Source organism: Schistocerca nitens, chromosome 11, assembly GCF_023898315.1.
Source record: "Schistocerca nitens isolate TAMUIC-IGC-003100 chromosome 11, iqSchNite1.1, whole genome shotgun sequence".
NCBI classification, from domain to species: Eukaryota; Metazoa; Arthropoda; class Insecta; order Orthoptera; family Acrididae; genus Schistocerca; species Schistocerca nitens.
This window is the reverse complement of record NC_064624.1, coordinates 24242879-24264064: the sequence shown is the minus strand read 5'-3', so window position 1 is coordinate 24264064 and position 21186 is coordinate 24242879. Positions and strand designations below refer to the sequence as shown.

The 21186-nt window shown below is 39.5% G+C and overlaps 1 protein-coding gene across 1 annotated transcript in view; it reads right to left on the bottom strand.

Annotated features, from left to right (window-relative positions):
* The window catches only part of LOC126213386 (zinc finger protein 493-like), a 185278-nt gene that overhangs the window by 55213 nt on the left and 108879 nt on the right, over window positions 1-21186 (bottom strand). The window lies entirely within an intron of this gene.

Below are 21186 nucleotides of genomic sequence, written 5' to 3'. Positions count from 1 at the left end.
ATTACCCCAACCTTTAGGCAGCTAATATATGTAACTTTAAGACTCCTTGCCATGTAAATGATTGCTCTCATAGGATATCTCTCTCTCTCTCTCTCTCTCTCTCTCTCTCTCTCTCTCTCTCTCTCTCTCTCTCTCTCCCTCCCCCCTTCTGCCTCCAGCCTCTCAATCTATCTATTAATCCCAATCAAATAGTGTCATCTATGTATGATTTTACTGCTGTAGCCAATATGATTATTGTACTTCAAGTCTGTACCCTGATTGTTATTAACAAGTATGAAGTTTAAGCCATTTTAACATGTCACCTGACTGTATAAACAAGTAGATATGTTAAGTTCTTTTAACTTGTCAAATTGGATTTATACACCACCTGAAGTACACACACATATATTTGACACCTCAAAACAAACACCTCCAAATGCTTTAAACAATTATTCTGTAATAATGTTGTTATGATGTATATTCTTTGCACTTTGCGATTATTTCTTCTCTTCTGCTATATGAACCTTGCACCCAGCAGATTCCAGACGCCATATGTGTTTACAAATGTGACAGTATACATGTGATGTGTTACGACAGCAAAAGGAACCTGTGACCACTATAGGTACTCTAGTTTACTTATTTTATGTTCACCATAAGATATCAGTTTAATTTTTTGTCAGAAGAAATCCAAAACTATATTCTGAAATAGTGTCTTGTTTCTCCACTAGGCACTGCCACAAGTTCCTCCAAAAAATCGTAACACAACACACACAGAAATGTCATACTAACTAATGTAAAGACACCCAATGATGGAGGTTCAAACCTTTGAAACGCGTCGTGGAAATAAATAAAATGGTGACAGGTAACAGTAAACTTGTTCTTTCATTTAATGTCTATAACGCTCACAGTAAAGCCTAACCTAAAAATGTTCGCATTTAAAGTCATGGTACTTACTCGGCCACTGATTTATCTTGCTGCACCCGATGATGGAGGTTTAAACCTTTGAAACGTGTCGTGGAAATAAATAAATGGTGACTGGTAATAGTAAACTTGTTGTTTCATTTAATAAGTGCCATGAGCCACACTGAAATGTGTGGTGTGCCCCAGTATTTAGGGGGCAGAGGTCGAAATGAGACAGTGAAGTTTTGACATCTCTACCTCAGCCACAAACTCCACCTGACACTTTATCATCATCATCATGGTTCTTGGAATATCCCTACAGCAACGAAGGGCAGGGGTAGACATTACCGAGAACCAGGTTTCCTGGAGGACAATGCAGAAAGCAGGTGTAAAACTAAACAGTTGCCGTAGATCAGGTCGTGGAAAAACTGCAGCTGCTCCACTGGAGAATGATGTTATCGTGAGGCTGGGAAGGCATGAAGCATGCAAGGAAGTAGGTTATGCCTCAGATTCACCTGCTGCCACCAATTTAATATTTGTATCCATTCCTCTTGTGGATGAGGCGTCAGTGAGATCCAGGTCCTCAGGAGACCCTGAGATCTCCACCTCATCCGCAGGTGCAAAATTGGTGGGTAGTGGTGGTGTTGAGGCCACTGGAGGGTTCTTTTTCTTCGCAGACTACTTTGTTTGTTTTCCTTCTCACTTCTCTTTAGGGGCATGCTGGGAGGACTTCTCTGAAGTAACTTCACACACAGATGAAGCTTGTGAAGCTCTTTATCTAGCAGCTTTTGGCACCTTTAGCCACTGGCGAGTGTCCGCTGTGGCGTTAGTGGAGACCTTGGGAGAGAGGGTCCCAAGGGGCCTCTTCCCATGAGACCAGCCGGAGGAGGCTGTGGCTTCTCTGGCTGGAGGGAGGGGACTGATGTCCCCTGCATTTGGGGGGTACTTGCTCCCAAAGTAGGTACTTGTGATGGCGATGATAATGCAGCTGCAGCATTGGACGTCAACCGAATGGGTTGAAATTGTTCAAATTTACGTTTTGCTTCTTGGTAAGTCAACCAGTCCAGGGTCTTTTACTCCATGATTTTCCGCTCCTTTTGGAGTACTGTGCAGACTGGCGAGCTGGGGAGGTGCTGCTCTCTGCAGCTGATAGAAGTGGGAGGTGGCCCACAGGGAGTCTTTATGAAGTGGACGTCCGCCGTCTCGACATGTGGCGTTGGAAATGCAGCTGCAAGACGTGTGCCAAAATTTCCAACACTTAGAGCATCACATAGGGGGAGGGACATACGGTTTAACATCACGGCAGTAAACCATCCCCTTGACCTCCTCAGGCAATGAATCACCCTCAAAAGCCAAGATGAAGGCACCAGTAGCGACCATGTTGTCTTTGGGTCCCCTGTAAATGCACTGGATGGAATGAACACCCCGCCATTCTACATTGGTGCAGAGCTTGTCGTCAGACTGCAAGATGAGGCAGCAATGGAAAGTAATCCCCTGGACCATGTTGAGGCTTTTATGGGGATTCACAGTATCACCCAGCCAATAACAAGTTAAAAACGCCCGGAATTGGGTTGGGGATGCTGTCTGAATCGAGACTGCACCAATTCTCATCTTGGACAGCGACGTCACTTCCCCAAACTTATCATCAAGATGTTCAACAAAAAACTGAGGCTTCATACATAGAAAGGAGTCCCTGACCATTCTGCTACAGACTAAATACCGAGGCGAATTTGGCTCTCTTCTTTCTGTAGCCGTATGACCCTCCCATGGTGTAGCAAGGGAGGGAAACGATTTAGGATCATATCTGTCAGCATTGTACTCGATCTTGCCCTTCTTGAGATACTGCTGGCGCCGTACAGTCACCAGCAAGAGATGACTTAGTCCACTTCATTGTGGGTCATCTGACTTCATGCCACCCACTCAGACCAGGGGCACTCCCCACAGGCACCACCCAGCCACTGCAAAGGCCACCTGGCATGATGGCCATTGCCAGGAGTCCTGATGCCCCATGAAGACAGGCATCTACTCCTTGGCATACACGGGGAGATGGGGAGTTTAGTGCTCAGGCATCATCAGTGCGATCCCTGTGCTGTCAGGGGACTACCACCAAATGGCTACACGACGGGCCCGTGACAAGGGACTGGCTACCACGCTGGATATTGGGCACAGAGAAATCCAATAATGTCATGGGGCCGAAAGAGTACAGGAGACAATGGAAGAAGATGACATAGCATGGAAAGTGTCCTCACCCAAATAGTTGAATTGGAGGTGGAGATGCAAAGCCATGACAAGAGGATCACGAGATCGAACCTAAGGGCACTACGGATAACTGACGCACCACGTAAGGCATCCTTCCTCATGTGGCCTGCAATTCTGTAGAATTTGGATAGTGGTACGCCAAATCATAAAATGGGACATGAATTTATAGGGCCGAAAAGTGAGAGACTCCTTGTAGTCACCTCTTACAGCAGACAGGGACACAAGCATATTCTAACCCCCAGACCAGCAGAGAGAAGCAAAGATGAGACTCACAATATTACAGAGATGCTAAGTCGCAGATACGCGCAACAAAAAGAGTGTCACAAATGAAACTTTTGACCCATAAGTCTTTCGTCAAAAATAGGTGTGTACACACACACACACACACACACACACACACACACACACACACACACAGTCTCAGGCAACTGTAGACACACTGTAAGCAGCAGCACCACTGCATGGTAGGGGTGGTGGGTGACTGGACAGCAATAGTGAGGAGGCCAAGGTGGGGAGGGATAGTAGGATGGTGGTGACATACAGTACAGTGCTGCTGGGAAGCATGCAAGGATGACGTGGAAAGAGGGTAGGGCAGCTATGTGCTATCAGGCAGTTAGATGGTGTACAGGGGAGAGATGTGGAGGGGGGTACCAGAAAAGGAGAGAAGTAAAAAGACTGGGTGTGATGGTGGAATGAGGGCAGTATGGTTCTGGACTGGAACAGGAGGCTGGATGGGTGAAAATGACTAATGCAGGTTGAGGCCAGGAGGGTTATGTGATTGTAGGGAAAGTTCCCACCTGCACAATTCAGAAAAGCTGGTGTTAGTGGGAATGATCCATATGGCACAGACTGTGAATCAGTAATTGAAATGAAGGATGTCATGTTTGGCAGCATTCTCAGCAACCAGGTGGTCTACTTTTTTCGGTGACCATTCATGTAGACAGATGGCTTTTTGGTTGTCATGCCCACATAGAATGCAGTACAGTGGTTGCAGCTTAGCTTGTAGATCACATGACTGGTTTCACAGGTACCCCTGTTTTTGACGGGAGAGGTGATGTTTGTGATGGTGGTGGTGGGAGGATGTATGGGACAGGTCTTGCATCTAGGTCTATTGCAAGGGTATGAGTCACGAGGTAAGGGGATGGACAAGTAGATTGTGTACGATTTTAGATAGTGGAATACTGGTGTGGGAAGGATAGTGGGCAGAACATTTCTCACTTCAGGGCATGATAAGAGGTAGTCAGAACCCCGATGGAGAATGTAATTCAATTGCTCCAGTCCTAGGTGGTACTGAGTTACATGCGGAATGCTCCTCTGTGGCCAGACAATGGGAGACTGCAAAGATAAAGCATGAGAGATTTTTTTTTTTTTTTACGCAAGATTGGGAGGATAATTATGATCATTGAAGGCTTCTGTGAGACCCTCAGTATATTTTACAGACTATAAGATGCTGCAGACTATAAGGCACACTTTAATTTTTTTACCACTTTTTAAAAAGTAACATTTTTACAATTTTTAACATTAGATTGTAAAGCCAGGCTACGAAAAATTCTTAATGTATAAAACCGAAATGACCTAAAGGCCTTTGAATATGAAAATTTAACTTCTTCTCCTTCATGACCACTGTCTTCTTCATATAAGAGACGGTCTTCACTGCCCACCAGAGCACTACTTATGCTGCAATTCTTGAAAGATTTGACCATAATGTTGTCTCTTACTCTAGACCACGACTTTCTTCCAGTGCCACACTTGTTTGATTGTAGGTCCTTTCAATGCTCTCTCTGGTGTGAGTCCTTGTTGGGTTTCGTCTGTAGCATGTTAACTGAATTTGGCCAGAAAATACGCCAGAGCAGAAGTGAGCTGCAACTGAGCCAGCCACAGGTGGGTGGGAGTATTACATGCTGCACAGCAATACACGACCAATTGGCATTGTAAAGCTGAGTTAGTTGTATATGGTATAGCAACAGCCAATGCTGCAGTACATTAGCGGAAGGTCGGGAGCCTTTCCTCACCTGCCACCAGTCGTGTTTAAAATATTTGTCTGAAGCCCGCAACGAACAGTCTGGAACATATAAACATTCAGCCATTCGTGTACTAAAAGATTCTTGTCTCAATATCAGAGCCAACAACACCCAGAAACCTGTGACACCCTGGGGACTGACATCCTAGAATGCAGTATGTGGTCTGCTGTTTGACCATTACACATGGTAGCCTGCTATGAGATGTGAGGGAGCTGGCTGCTCACTCTAAGTTCACGGCCATTACCAGCTGCACCACTGTTGCAAAGAGACTGCTGACAGCAAGACTGAGTGACCCCATATTCAGTCTTGCTCCTTGCACTGTCAGCAATGCCATATTTCTACTACTTCGCTTGAGAGGCAATTGGAAGCCTCCTCCAAGCTGTTCCAGAGGTACTATGGCTGAGGGCTGGAAAAAAGAAAGGAATTAAACGTATCTACAGTCGCCCTAACATCTCATTTCACTCTCCACACGTGGCAATCCAAGGGTCATGCAACACTGATGTCAGAACTTCACCTTCTACTTAGAGCAATGTTTGAACCTACACCCTATATTACAGTGAATCACAAACAAACAAAAAATCTTATATTTTGGTCATGGAAAAGACATCTGACAGTCATGAATTTTATTAAATAGATTTTATTGCAAATAGAGAACCTGTGCATTTTTCTAGCATTAAAGGTAATAGAAGGCATGATTAGTTAGTGGCAGATGTGCACAGTGTAACATCAAGGGCCACTAAGTCCAATGTATGAAATAACTTCTAGGAAAATGTTACACTAGTAATCATCTGGGCCATAGGGCTAGGCAGTGCTGTGAGTCAATACGGCTCTTGATTACATGTAAGAATTGAGTTAATGGATTTTGTCTCCTTGTCTTGTGAATGTTAGTTCTCCAAAGTGAGTATTGTCAAGGACAAAGCTTCAATAGAAGCAAAGACATAAGGTGTGCTGTAACCAGAAGCAGTATGCATATCGTTAGAAAAGGTAGCATAATTAAGAGCAGATAATAAAGAACTTCATGTGTTGACAGTAGCACAATCATTAAACAGTGTGTAAATTTGTCAGACAAAAGCTTAATTGCTCCTTGTCCTGGTAAAACAACTGACAATGAGCAGGTCTTCACCTTTGATATCTGGCTCAGATGCAAGTTTGGCCTAATGAAGTATTATTGAATGTTACAACTAGGACTAACAGGGGAAATAAAAATGTATTTAGGGCATACAGGAGCTCTGAAGGGAGCCACAACATTCAAAGAATTAAAGGAAGGGTTAATTCAAAGATATACAGATCAAAATAGTGCCAGACACAATAGGGAACAATTAGCCGTAATAACTAAGAAATATACAGAAACTGCAGAAGAATTTGAAGAGAGGATAACAAAATTAATGGACGTACCTGAGCTTTGGGGCAAGATGCTGAAGTCAATGACATTATTTCACAAGAAGTAGAGCAGAGGGTCTTTGGTGCTTTTTTTAAGAGGACTGCATGAGAAACGTCAGTATGTGTGTGTACAGGGTCTCAGAAAGATTTGCGACAGCAGTGTGGTAACTACAGTGTGTGAGGAGATCAATTTGTCAACTGGAATGCAGGGCAAATGGACAGTGTTTGCAGCTTATATAAAACATTTCAAGTTTGGACAAACAGGCCATGTAAGGACGAAGTGTTGCCAGCCTAAGGGTGATGTGAATAAAGAAGACTTAACAGTTTTAAAAGTAGAGGAGCAGGGAGGAGTAAGGTATTAAACACTAAATGGGACGCCTGGTCCACCTATGGTGATTACCAGTAAGACTAGATGCTACAGAACTGTATGCAGAAGTGGATGTGATAAGTACTGTATGCATTAGGAAGAGTAGTGGGATAAAAAAGGATTCCATGATATTATTGGACACAGGGGAGCATGTTTCAGTCGCCGCAATTGATCTGGTGAAATGTAAGCAATTGGACCCACTGCAGTACAGACTGAATGGAGTGGGAATAAAGATGTCACACCATTAGGACGGTGGACATAGGCATCCATTGGCATAAGGCTTAATTTATTTAACTACAGATTGTGACACACGCAATTGAGGGTTACAACATGATTCTGGGACTAGAGTTCTTTTATCAACAGTGTGCCATTATTAACGTCCAGCTACATAGGGAGGAACGTGGCAGAAAAATGCCTCAGTTAGTTTAAAGTCATGGTAGAGAGGTGGCAAGGAGAGTCTGTTGCAAAAGATGAACCAATTTAACCATGAATAACCATACTAAGACTTGATTTGCATGATTATGTATCTAAGAGTACTGGGAAATTACTTTGGGTCAGTGTTTAGACTAGCTTGCTGGTAGGAATTCTGCATGTGGTGGAACCATTAGAAGAGAATGAAGTATTAGATCAAGTGGGTTGTTTATTTAAAAGACATATCGTGCACATACTTGGTTCTACGTACCATTTCAGCACAGAGGGCATATGATTAACAAGCCAGTTGTTAATCATTAATATGAATATCTAGGAAGAAGAAGAATGGGACATGTGGGGTGTCAGACATGGAGAATTGCCAGACATCACTGAAACTGTATGATGAGAAAAATTGAAGCACCTAGAACGAAGCAATAGGGAACAGATGAAAAAACTACTTTAGGAATTCAATGTTGTATTTTTTCCAAAATGACCATTATATGATACACATAGTATACAACACTGCATACCAACAGGAAATGAATCATCAGTCTACCACAAGCCATACTGAATAGCTAGGTACTTGCATGCAATTTTTGAGTTATTAATCAATCAACGGCTGAAATGGAATACCTGCAGAAGGTAATGTTGATGGCAGGCAGGAATAGTTGTGCCAAAATATAGATTTTGATTTGATTACAGACACCTAAATGCAAAAACCATAATGGATACCTACTCTTTCCCAAACATCACAAACTATGGATCATTTAGAGTTATGCTAATATTTTTCGACTATGGATTTGAAGTGATTATCACCAGATATAGCCTGCACCACAGAACTGACACAAAAAAGGATTTCTGACACCTTGGGGATGCTACCAAATTAGAAGCATCCCATCCTCTTTAAAAAATGCACCTTTAACATTTGAGAGATTGTTGGATGCAATACTCAGAAGTTTGAAACCATGGCAATGCTCTGTGTACCTTGATGACATAGAAGTGGTATAAAACAGCATATGCAGTGATTACGGGAAGTATTCCTAAGGTTAAAAGCAGTGAAGTTAACACTGAGTACAGAAAAGTGTGATTTTGTGATGGAATAGATAGCATACCTAGGACATATACAAGATGTAGTTAAGACAGACCCAAGCTTAACTTGAGAGTATGTGAATTTCCTGTACCATAATGTATAAAAGAGTCATTTTGGACTTTTGTACTATTACCATTGGTTCATAAAAGGATTTGTGGATATTGCCAGAAGGTTACACAATTGTTAAAAGAAGGGTACTAAGTTTTTGTGGTCAGAACAGTGACATGCTTTTGAGGAGTTAAAAGAAGCTTCAACATTGAATCCAATTGTGACATTTCCAGATTTTAATAGCGAATTTGTTTTATTATGCGATGCATAAAACCATGCACCAGGCTGTATCTTATCGGAAGAGGTGGAATGTGTAAAACATCCAGCAGCTTAGCCTCAAGGCCACTGAATTCTGCAGCATGAAATTATTCCACATTGGAGAATGGGATGTTAAGCTTATTTATGGTCTCTCACATTTCAAATTTTATCTGTACGGTAAAACATTTAGAGTAATAACAGATTATGTGACATTAAAATATTTGTAGGGGTTAAAGAATCCTTACCAATATGTTGACATGATTGTCAGCAAGACTATGCGAATTTAATTTTGAACTTATGCAAAAAAACTGAGAAGAAGCATGGAAATGCAGATACTTGAAGCAGAAAAGCAGCAGTATTACATATTACTCAGAATATCAGGGAACTACAAACCCAATTAGAAGTCTTTGATAGGGAAGTAGTTATTAAAATGGTTGCAGTCTGTAGCAGCTAGTGTTTCAGCTATGGGTACATTTGCTGCAAGACCACTATTTAAAGGGTCTAAGGAAAGTAAAGAATGAACAATCACTGAAGTTGAGGTTGGTATCAGAACTTGATCACGAAGCCTTGCCCTCTAATTTGGGGTAATCACAGCATCAGTGGGAACTGATGGAAGTTTCCATTTCCATATCTGTAACAGCAACAGGCAAACGAGCACATCATGAGTGCTACATAATTAGTACATAACTCATCAAGTGGGGAATACTGAAGAAATTTGTACAAGTAAAACCTCAGCAACTGTTATTAACTGCAAAAGACAAAGGAAGATGTGTACAAATGGAGGAAGCAAAGTTACAAAATACCACCTAGAGAAAATCACAGTCTGTCAGAGTATGGTAACAAGATTGGGACAGGATTCCTGTGTAGTGAAATTGCTAATGGGACAAAGGAGGAAAGAATGCAATAAAGAAGTGGTCCAGCAAGAATTGTACTTTCAGCAGGTCGAGGCACATGGGTTGGACCCTAGCTTTGACAAGATGGTAGTAGCAACAGCTAGTTGTTTCAAGTGGAAGGATACATCAGCAATGAGGGTATAATGAAAGGCAAATGCTTTCTTATTAAATGGAACAATGTGCAACATAATGGGGCCTTCTTTCTGCCTGTCCACCACGATTGCAGGGGTGACTCACTTGAGTATTTCCCAGCCACATTTGTACTGCCCAGAGGAGCCCATGGAAGTGGCACCTCTCTCAAAGCTAACCAGCTTAAATCAAACTCTAGGAGCAGAACTAACGTAATCTATAAATACACTTCTGAACCAGCAGGAAACCTTATTGTAGCATGTATATTCACATTGTGAAAAATCAGCACCGTAAAGAGACAGACTATTGTCATTCCAACCACCACAGTGGCACTTGCTCTGCTGAGCCTGGTGTTGTTCTGGTACATAAAAGACAAAGAACATGACCCAGTTTGGACCCACTCATAGTTCAGATTCCACTGGGTTGAATAACCCAAGCATAAAAGCAGCAGAATGAAGCAGAATGCACAGTGATATAGTATGAAATATAATCGATTTATTTTCACTTTTGTGTGGGGAGTAGTTAGAAAAAACTGTGCAAGGAGCATAGTAATAAAATTAGTTTCATGGTGTTTGCATTAAGGTGCAGGGCAAGGTGTCATATGGAAATGTGTAAGATTCAATGAAAGGGTTAAGGTGACTAATTGTTAGAATGATACTTAAGACGAGAAATAAGGGCAGAAATGCTGCTCACCAGTAACTCTAGTGTAATGTGTAGTATAGTTTGGTCAATCTGAGGGACAGAGTCTTGATAAAAAGAAGGTGAATGTAGCATATCAAGCATAGTTGGTAAAAAAGGACAGAAGTGAGTTGAAACAGAGCCAGCTGCAGATGGGTAAGAGTGTTACACATTGACAAAGCAAAACATGGCTAACTTGCTTTGCAAAACAGAGCCAGTTGGGCATAGTGTAGCCAATGGTGCAACATGATAGTGGAAAGACAGAAGCTTTTCATCAAACAAACATAATCTGGAGCATAGAAGTACTCAGTGATTTGTATACTGCATGATTCTCCTCCCACTATCACAGCATATGCCACACGCCTGTGACACACAGAGTGACATTCTGGAATGCAGCATGGGGCCACCATTCGAACACAAGACAGGGCAGCCTGCCATGAGTTACAAGCAAGCTGCCTTTTCCCTCTAGCCATTGCCTTCTGTGAAGATGTGTCAGAGGTAGACACACAGCAGGTCTCCGACAATAAAGGCCACTCTGCCAAAGCCATCTGCACACAGATCACCTTGATACAACACGTCCAGCACATGCTGCGAGCTCATATGCCACTTGCAGTACTAAGGCAGTCTGTTGTGACCTTACAGCCAAATAACAGTCCTCTCTTCTTAAGAGAAATGTGGTCGACCCTGCCCTGGACTTTGGGATACAGTTTCTGTCTCTATGAACTGCCGCCACATCCAAGAAACAACAGAACCATTCACACTAAGCCATCAGGCCACATCAATTTTTGACTGTCCTGCTTCCTTTCTTTCTATGACCCTCCACTGCCTAGTCTGCTATGCATTTTCTCTTTGTCAAACTGCACTGTCTGTAGGTGTGTACACGGCGATTGTGGATGTGGGGCTACCTAACAAACACTATCTCATTTCATATGTGCACCGACATAATTCGCATAGTTGTCACTTGACCAGAAAGTCATCTTCCATGTAGAACACAATCGTAAGGGCATCTGGTTGACAGCTTGTAAGATTGTATCGTGAATTAAACACAGGACAGGGAAGTAGTTGTTTGTTGCTTTAATTTTGGATACCAGTGTAGTTTTGGACATTTTGCATTCAGTTCTCAATTTGCACATATAGTCTTCTTCATTTTTTTCAGTTCTTCCTTACTAACAAGCCAATAATGAACAGCTCTTTCTGTTGGAGGAGGACCAAAATCTCACTCAGCTGCTCTGTTTCCATATTGTTCTCCATATGCTATTACCTTCAATTTAGAGCCCACATCATATGAAATCTCTTTTTTTCCCATTAGGAAACTATTAAAGAAAATACTCTTATGTTACTGATAACACAAATAACTTTCAGTTGAAGTTCACTGGCACTGTAGACTGCAGTAACGCATCATAGGCTAGACAGTGTTCTGGGTTTGTGATGGCAGGGCAGGAGGGGGACAGTATTATCAAGCTTGTGAAGCTCCGCAACTCATGTTTGTCACATCCATGTGCTGCTGCTGCCAGTTGAATCCAATGTTGCCAGATAGAGAGAGGTTTCTCACAGTGTTTAATATATGGCCAGTTTTAAGCCTGGCAGGAATTTTAAATCAAACACTGGACATTTTATTAGAAGACACACATGAATATTGTAGGATATTTTTTGAAGAAAAAAGTGTGCCATACCCCATAAAATATAGTACACTTTTGTTTTCTTTAAAATAGAAAGTCAAACTGATGATCTTTCCTTGTGACACTCTTTGGGTCTCAGTGACCTGCCCTTCTCTCCCAACCTTCCTGTATCTATTACTAACTCTTTCCAGATGAAGGAACTAATAACTCCAAAAGCTAGGGAAGTTCCTTGTACTTTTGTGTGCATTTATTGTCAGTACTAGCGATTTAACCTCCTGAAGTTCAGTGAAGGGCTGCCATTTTGTCTGACAAATTTGTAGTTTTGAGCCATTCCAGAACGTAAGCTTGAGAGTAAAATATAATTTTCTGAAACTTATCTTTGGTTTTGCATCAGGGTTTATCTGTAATATCTATTTTCTTGTCTGTGGAGGAAAAATATAAATAATTTCCAACATCTATTTTTTGAGAGTTACAAGTACAGGTTACAATGATATGAAGAATCTTTGTCTTGAAATTACCTAATGAACTGATCAGTATGACGCTTCTTGTGTGCTAATTTGAACTGTGTAGACCATGTTACAAAGTACATTGGTTTGGGTATAGTGTTAGAAGCATTGTGAGTTAACATTCATCATATTTGCTACCAGATATGGGACTAAAAATACTGATTAAGTTGTGATATACAAAGAAGAATTTAATGTCAAGGATTCTTACTACACAGAAGGTAGGTCAGGAAGTTACGTTTAACCTAAAAAACTTTTTTTTTTTAATGGTGCTGTGAAACAAAAATTTTATGGGCGAATTATTTTGTGGATGAAACAATAGAAGTTTCATTTGCTGAATAAGTTACAGAGTAGTGCATCTGTATATAAAGGCTGGAACATTGTCACACATTATTAATAATGTTAAAGATAGTGGATACTAAATTTGAGAGAGAGAGAGAGAGAGAGAAGACAACAACATGTCACAAGAGTTCAGAAAGGAAGGAAAGAGAGCAACTTAGCAAATGTCTAGATTTAAAATAAAGGAAAAGAGGAAGAAAGAGTTGTGAAGAGTATGTACAAAGAAAGGAAATGCAAAACCATTCGTCACTGTAGTGTAATCTTCAGAACCCTATTTAGGTTCATACTAATTCCATAAACTTAAGGAAAAGCAGTGGAATGATCAGAATAGCTACATTCAGACAGCCCAACTTGGAAATATGCAGTAACAAACAAATTAATTGTTCCAGTGCAACAACTTCCATACTGTTTAGGCAAACATTAACAACACAAACTGAATAACAAGGTTTAAGAAGGAGAGAAGCTAACAGTTGAATTTTTTTTTACAACAGAGATGACAATCTGTCAAGCACCTGACAGATGGGATACTATGTTATTTGAAAATCCGAAGACTAAGATGCACAGAGGTCTGCAAAAACACTACATAGTATTATCAGCTCAGGGAGCTTATAAGTAATTTTAGGCACACAGAGAAATGGGGCACATAAAAAATACCTTCATTCATTACACATTTTGTTGGTTTTGAATACATCTCAATGTATGTATGAAGGTATCATGCCAACTCTGATTATCTGGTGAATGCACCTAAAAAGACACTGGAAAGAGCATTTTTTCACAAGGTACAGAGTTATTGGAATGTGTAGTCTACTGTTAATTCATGTGCACTATAAACTCATGTGTAAAGTGTAAAAACTAACTCCTAAACTTCACTCCACATTAAATAATGAAGTTGACTGACAATATGGTAAAATGGAAAAAATGGATTGGTGTTGACAGGCAACACAAATATGCAGAAGTTATTCCTAATGTTGTGTCAGAAATTTAAAAGCAAATTTTATATTTAATATTTCACTGCTACATTAAAAATTCGCAATCTGCTGAATTGGGGATATGTGCAAAATGGATCTCTCAAATGTGGAAATCTACAGACAGACTTTGTAGAAACTGTTTCTCTGATTAATGAAGACAAGTCAAAGTGTTCATTCATCACATGAACAAGTACAGGCTTCACAGGATGCTGCAGGAACATTTTACCACGCCACCATCACTTATGAAATCTAACACATGAAACAGTTACTGTTCCTGTGTTGTCATATAAATAATGGCTGATGTAAAGAAGATCTCGTGTCTCAAAAAATTTGACACTTTGTTGAGATGGCTGTACATCACTATTTGAAAACAAGTATACATTATACGGTTTATGTTCAAAAGTATTTGAAGCGGAAATTGACTGTGTTATTCTTTGCTGCATGATACGGTAAAGTTGTCATGAATGCTACTGGTGGTACAATGAGGAGAGGAGGTGGAACCACATGAAACACAAAAAATAGTATGCTGGCTGAGGTACAGATTTTTATGAATTTGCACAAATACAGATTCAAGCAAAAACCTTGTTTTATACTACTGGAAGATGGGTTTTTGGACAACTGACTGATCATAATTTACATTCAGCTAAAATTTTTCGCTCATATTCAGAACTATTATTATTTTTTACCTTAAGCTATCATAATATTGTTGTCACAACAACCCTGAATTTTGAAAAAAAATAAAATGAAACATCTTCTCATAACGGGATGCAACCCATCAAAGATGTGCTGGGTATTCAGAGGTGTAAAATGATTCTTGCAGGGATCAAATGCTGTGGATGAAGACAATTGCAACAGATGATGGAAAGGATGTGCATAATGGTCTGATAAATCCTGGATTGTTTGTCACTGCAGATATTTTAAATGAGAGAGGTATAAAACAATTTCTATGGCATCTCTCAAAAAGCAGAAGCTATGGTAATGTTTTTGAAGCCCATTTCAAAGGCTACAATTTATTCACACTATAAAAAAGTGATAGCACTTTTTGTTAGAACTGAATGAATTTGAACATTAATAAATCAACCAATGATTATTTAAAAAGCAACAGATATTACTTGTGTGTTAAGAATTCGGACATAGGACTGTGTTGCAGCACGAATATATATATATATATTTTAAGAAGAAAATGTAATATAATGAAAAACTGAAGGACTTGCGTGTTTAAATCATATGATTTAGGTATAGTTTTAGTTTTTTTAAGTATCAAAAATTGCACTATGAATGACACTATTTGTGCAAGAATCTATGGTGTCCCAAACACAATTAGCTTTTGACTTATCTTCAAGATTTTAAGTTTTAGATACAATTACTGCATGCCTAATGTAACACATTCCATATGTATTTGTATTTTAAAGAAAGGGTGCAATTCAAACCATTTCTGATTTAAATGTAATTTTAAAAAATTCTTTCAGGAGCTATCTTTAATTCCACACAGCCAACTGTGTGAACACATTATCAATCATTAGAAAAGAAAAGTTACTATAACAATTAATGAAACTCACTTTTCATACATATTATTGCCCAAGAGGAAACTTGGAATCACTCTTCCTCAGCTGAATTGTACTTTTGATTCAATCGACCTTTAATGAGTAAGTATACTGTTGCATTCCATAAAGAAATAATTTTATCTCTATCCACAGCAGCTACCAGGAATACTGATTATAGAAGAAATTCAAATTATTTTCAACATCAATTGGTGGATATTTAGTGCTTCAGTCATTTCTACAATGAAGTAAACAAATTTATTAATTAATTTACAGGTACTGTCGGTTCTTCACTGCATTTTCTTCATACAAAATTACTTTTAGAAGCTATGCTCATTTTTCGATAATATTTAAATGTGACCTTTGGGTTGTTCATTAAAATTATTTAAACTGATACCTCAGAACAAGGGTAATTAGGTTTATGTTTGATAACTGTCCCAATAGAGTTGACCCAAACATCACTACCCAAATGTTCTGAGAAACAATGGTGCACAAATTACATTAACCTCTCAACAGAGCCACATCATTTCATGAGAAGAAATTAAGAATCTTCTGCCATTTATTCAGCCATAAACTCACTTGGGGATCAGAATTATTTTGAGAAAATATTAAATTCTTTATAAACTTGACACTGAAGACAATATGATTCATTGTTGAACACTTAGCACATGTGCACTGAGTTAACTGTCTTGTAAAAGATATGTACAATACCAATCGGTGTTTGCAACATCTGTTCTCAGACACTGGGCTTAACAGACCAAGTATTATTTTGAACATTATACACACTGATTAGACAGAAATTAAAAGAAATAGTTTACCAGTAAAATGAAAAAAGGTTACGCATATGTACCCATTTGCAGCAAGTATTTGTTTGGTATTTTTCTGTAAGTTTAATAGGTAAGAGGTGCAAATAGGAGACTTAAATTATCAATGAAATGTTCTCCTTCACTATTTAATGCAGTCTCCCTATGCTGGGATGACTTTTTCATTCTGTAACTGTAGAAGTAACCTGGTTTTAAGGTGAAGAACTTGTTAAGTAGGGTTGAGAGCGCATTTTCATCTGGAAAGGAAGTTCCTTGAAGCTTGTTCAGTAGAGAGCAGAAAAGGAGAGAATCTGAGGGTGCTACATTGGGTGAATAAGGTGGGTGTGCAATGACTTCAAAACCCAACTCCTGTGAACTGTATTTTGCGTCTAGCAGCTTGCAGGTGGGTGTTATCCTGGAGTAGTGTCTTCCTGGTCATTGTTCATATACTGTATCTGCAACACATCTCAGTTCTTGACAGTAAATGTCAGCAGTAATAAGTGGTTACACCAAAAGGGCGCAATTCATAGTAAACCACACAGGATGTAGAGCATTATCTTTTGTGGGTGCCTTTTGTTGCTGTTTTGTTTGGGCTCAACCATTCCTTTCTTTTCCTTATTTTTACCACAAATCCACCATTTCTTATCAGCATAATGATACAGGGCATGAATGATTAGTGTTCTTTACAAGCAACTGATGACAGGCAAGCAAGGATGTGCATATGGCCACACATTTTTGTGATTTTGTTCCAGTGCATGCAGTATCTGTAGACCCTATTTTTGAACCTTCCCCATTGCACACAAATGTCAGAAGGTCAAGAAGTGAACACAGTTCATTGAATTTGAAAGTTCTCAAGTACAATGACATGGATCATTGGGAAGTAACGCATTTAAGTGATCTTTATCAAACCCCAAAGGTAAGTCACTAATGGCACAGCAATTCTCCTTAGAGTGACAAAATAATTTTCTTGCCAAGCTCTGTCCAATGGCTTTAAACACAAACATGGTGCAAATGTTTCTAGCTGCCTCCACTGCTGTTACCCCTCTGTAGAACCCAAACAGATGAATATGTCAACAGTGCTATTTCTCCACTTAGCACTCCACTTTCTAGTGACCACCATTCCACTCAGTATCTCCAAATGACAAAATGACAATATGTAGACTCAAATATATGTAAACTCAATGAGCAACAGCGAACTACAAATAAATAATGACAACTGATAAATAAACCCTCAGTAACTGGAATATGAACATGCAAAACGAAAGTGCTATCAACTAAGGCACCAGCTTAATATTTAGAAAAAAAAAAAAAAACTGAAAAAGCATCAGGCCATGAAAACACTTATTTCTTAACAGTAGTTGAAAACATTAGGGGGAAAAGTCACCATTGAAATTAGGTCCATCAGACTCAGTCAGGAAGTGTATACTTGACCAGACGTCAGTTTCATCATATGAATGGTCAAATCAATCACAAAAATCATCTGGTGACAGAAGGAGGAAGTCTTCTTCTTATTATCGTAACAATCTAATTACTAAAATATGTGCTGACTTTACAGCATGACTGAAATATGTATTGGAAGTGGAGAAAACTTATTGGCATCACATTACAACCTTGATCTCCCATTACTTGGGGAAATACAGCGTTATTGTGTGAAGAGAAGTACATGTACAAGAACTGATTCTTAGCTTAGCAATAAAAACCTGGGTCTTAGTGATAAATTATACCTTGGGAGGAAAACTGAATACAAAATGGGGAAACAACACATATAATGTCCCACAGGGCTCAGCTTTTGACTTATCCTGAGCTACATAGATGTTGTGCTAAAACCATTGGAGGTATCTTCAAAATCTGCAATGCTTGCCGATGACACAAGTACACTGATAACCGGCAAACACATTTATACTAGAAACAGCCAGGAGAATAATGGAACATGCTCGCAATTGGTTTACAGGCAACAGAACAAAAATTCGATCTTTATGCTTACATAAACACACATCACGCAATTCCAAAGAAATTAAAATGACTTACATATACAAGGAGATACCAGCGACAGACACTGGATGAGGATCCACAAATTAAGTTCTTGGGCATTCGGATCAAAAATAGATTAAGGAGGCACCTGCAAGAGAATGAGTTAACCAAAAACCTCTTATCTCTCTGCCTTGCAATTAATGAATCTGCCTCCAGGGTGTCAACTTGCAGAAATGCCTCCTAGGATGCTTTCACTCAGTACTATCCTCTAGGATAATCTTACAGGGCATGGCAGCTATGAATAAATTAATATTTATCCTATACAAGCTTGTAGTAGGAATGTGATGTGATGTGATGTTATGTTAGCAACTGAACACCATGCATAAACGTCTTCATTGACCTACGGAATCTTGCACCTACATCTCACTACGGAACTCACTATTGGTTTTTACATTAATTAACATAACTATTTTATTTGTTTCTAGTTGACTGTCCCAGAAGATAATTCCAAAAACAAGTGAAAAATCCAAAACAAGCCATCATAATTGCCTCTGAGTAACTCTGAGGGGATCAACTTGACAAGTTTACCAATTTTTTGACACCCATTTCAATTGAAATCAAAGCAGACACCAATGAATCGTATGCATTATGTTTCACTTAGTGTGTGACCAGTAATGTCTACTACTTCCAGCAACAGGCCATTTCTGATCACTTTACACCTTAAAAAATGAGTCCTCGAGGGATAAGACTTAACTGGTAGCTGCAACATTAATAAGGGTAATGTGCCATGCAATGTGGGACAAGAAGTTTGTTGGTAGTGATCATGATTTATAATTCAACTTATGAAATGTGATGAACAGTTTAGTGAGATTAACACTGAACTGAATCTGAAGAGCAGGGAATTCTGTAACAAACTGAAGAAAGTTGACAATATTAGGAATCACATAGATGGACGAAAACAGAAGAGATGGAAAATGATCAGAAATATAATTTTTCATCTGGATGGTGTACCAGTGCATTGGAACCTGCACGAAAGAGCACTTCTGAACAGTAAGCTGCCTGACGGATTGATCAGCTGTAAGGGGCTGCAGATATGACCTTAAAAGTTGCTTCATCACACGGTATATTTTTATCGGTGGGAGTTTGTGAGAGGCCCCACCTATGTGCATCCTCTTTCAACACCTTTGGATAGACTATGATGCAACATGGGAACAGATGCTTAAATGTTGTGAAAAGGATTTTGATATTTCTGATCAGTAAACGATGAATCTAATCCTAAACACAGCTGTGAAAAGCACCTTAATATTGTATGTGCACACATACAAATTGTAAACAACCAAAAAATCATATCGTTCTTTGTAAACAAACGCTTTGCAGGCAGACCCCTAATTCTGTACCTTTATAGCCTTGTGAAATCTGATGATTTTGAACATCCTGAGCAAGGGCTTGTACAGGTATAACTTCTTTCAGCAAAGTATGGTAACCGTAATTTGTCTTGATGGGTTGTTTTTATTATTGTACGTTTCAGAATTGTTTTCATAAAGTTAAATTTGCTTTCACCACTGTAACCTCAGCCCTGGCTAGAGATGGGGTGTGAACATTATTCATTTGTTCATTCTTTGTTTTACACACTGCATTTCTTAAATGTTGCTCTTTCTACATTAGTCAGCTACTTATTTTACCTAGTATCTCCAGAAACATCAATATTTCGCTATCCTACTAATGGCGCATGGTGAAGGGTGCCCCATAACCCTGCTGGACACTTCCTTTCCCATTCCACTCGCAAATACGAGGGAAAAAGGCCTTATATGTGGCTCCATATCAGCCCTGATTTCTAAAATTTATTCTTCATAGTCCTGATGTGCAATATATGCTGGGAACAAAATCGTTCAGCAGTCAGCTTCAAATGGCAGTTCTCTAAATTTTCTGAATAGCTTTGCTCCCAAAGAACATCAGCTTCCCTCTGGGAATTCTCATTTGAGTTCCTGAAGGAACACATGAAGCATCCTGCCACTGAATGGCTTCTCCAACAAAGTATTAATTTGCTAGCTTGCTCTAGTTTCTCATGCAATTACCTAATAAAATTCCCAATTCCACAATTAATACAGAATCTTTCTGGCCATGTGCCAGTAACAAAATGACATGCCCTATTTTTCTGCATCATTATTAAATCCTAGCATTTTATCCTCCTGAGATCACAAAGACTATGTCATTCTAGCTGACAGAGCTAAGATGTTCACTGCACAACTGCATGTGCTACTCAGAATCACTGTTATGGTCACACATCCTATTCGTAGATTTGCTCAGGTGTGTACCACTGTTTAACCTAAGTGGCGGACTTTCAAAGTAACAAGTGGGAGTACACGTCAATGATTTCAGTGCCAACCACATGACGGTTTTCCAGGCCACACAACCAGCAACACACTGTTCTGCACACTTGCATTAGGAGCATCACTCCATACAGTGGACAGAATCTCCACACCACTGGTCCTGGTGTCATGGAGGCATCTTGCATGACCTGTGATCTCTCGGGCTGCATAGGAAGACAACTATGGCCTTTAGTATTTTCATGATAAGTGGTCCTGAACTACAATGCAGCAATGGCATAATATGAGTCTCTGCGGCATTAAGTCTTGGCCTGTTAGCTGTGAACCAGATATAATCCTTTACATACTCTGTGCTGTCCCTAGCATGATAGTTTGGTTCTTTGACCTGTACGCTTGAATAATCACCACATATTTCAGTGTCTCAGGAAGCCAACATTTCCCTGAAGAATCCTTAATAACCGTAGGAAGTTTGTTTATGAACAATGACATCAAGATTGAGCCAGTACCCAAACTTGTGCAACTGTGTGTTGAATGTTTCCCAGTCTTTGTCTAATTTTATTCCTGTGACATGTTTATCAATATGAGCATCTGTTTCCCGTAGCAAGGTCATAAAGCATATTTTAAAAAATTAATCTTTCTTTGTTATATCTGCCAGAACTCGAGTGGTGATCTCATACATGGCTTCATCTGTATACAATCATT